Consider the following 1,422-nt stretch of genomic DNA (forward strand, 5'->3'; position numbering starts at 1 on the left):
GGGTAGTGAAGAGAACTCACTGCTACTGATCATATTGTAGTGAACGGTGGGGTAGTGAAGAGAACCAACTGCTACTGATCATATTGTAGTGAACGGTGGGGTAGTGAAGAGAACCCACTGCTACTGATCATATTGTAGTGAACGGTGGGGTAGTGAAGAGAACCCACTGCTACTGATCATATTGTAGTGAACGGTGGGGTAGTGAAGTGAACCCACTGCTACTGATCATATTGTACTGAACGTCGGGGTAGAGAAGAGAACCCACTGCTACTGATCATATTGTAGTGAACGGTGGGGTAGTGAAGAGAACCCACTGCTACTGATCATATTGTAGTGAACGGTGGGGTAGTGAAGAGAACCCACTGCTACTGAACATATTGTAGTGAACGGTGGGGTAGTGAAGAGAACCCACTGCTACTGATCATAATGTAGTGAACGGTGGGGTAGTGAAGAGAACCCACTGCTACTGATCATATTGTAGTGAACGGTGGGGTAGTGAAGAGAACCCACTGCTACTGATCATATTGTAGTGAACGGTGGGGTAGTGAAGAGAACCCACTGCTACTGATCATATTGTACTGAACGTCGGGGTAGTGAAGAGATCCCACTGCTACTGATCATATTGTAGTGAACGGTGGGGTAGTGAAGAGAACCCACTGCTACTGATCATATTGTAGTGAACGTGGGGTAGTGAAGAGAACCCACTGCTACTGATCATATTGTAGTGAACGTATGGTAGTGAAGAGAACCCACTGCTACTGATCGTAATGTAGTGAACGTTGGGGTAGTGAAGAGAACCCACTGCTACTGATCATATTGTAGTGAACGGTGGGTAGTGAAGAGATCCCACTGCTACTGATCATAATGTAGTGAATGGTGGGGTAGTGAAGAGAACCCACTGCTACTGATCATATTGTAGTGAACGGTGGGGTAGTGAAGAGAACCCACTGCTACTGATCATATTGTAGTGAACGGTGGGGTAGTGAAGAGAACCCACTGCTACTGATCATATTGTAGTGAACGGTGGGGTAGTGAAGAGAACCCACTGCTACTGGATCATATTGTAGTGAACGGGGGGGTAGTGAAGAGAACCCACTGCTACTGATCATATTGTACTGAACGGCGGGGTAGTGAAGAGAAACCCACTGCTACTGATCATATTGTAGGTGAACGGTGGGGTAGTGAAGAGAACCCACTGCTACTGATCATATTGTAGTGAACGGTGCGGTAGTGAAGAGAACCCACTGCTACTGATCATATTGTAGTGAAACGGTGGGGTAGTGAGAGAACCCCCTGCTACTGCTCATAATGCAGTGAATGGTGGGGTAGTGAAGAGAACCACTGCTACTGATCATAATGTAGTGAACGGTGGGATCTTCACCAAATTTGAGAATGACAGCTAAATGAGTCATAGATGTTTTT

Source organism: Salvelinus namaycush, chromosome 40, assembly GCF_016432855.1.
Source record: "Salvelinus namaycush isolate Seneca chromosome 40, SaNama_1.0, whole genome shotgun sequence".
NCBI lineage: Eukaryota > Metazoa > Chordata > Actinopteri > Salmoniformes > Salmonidae > Salvelinus > Salvelinus namaycush.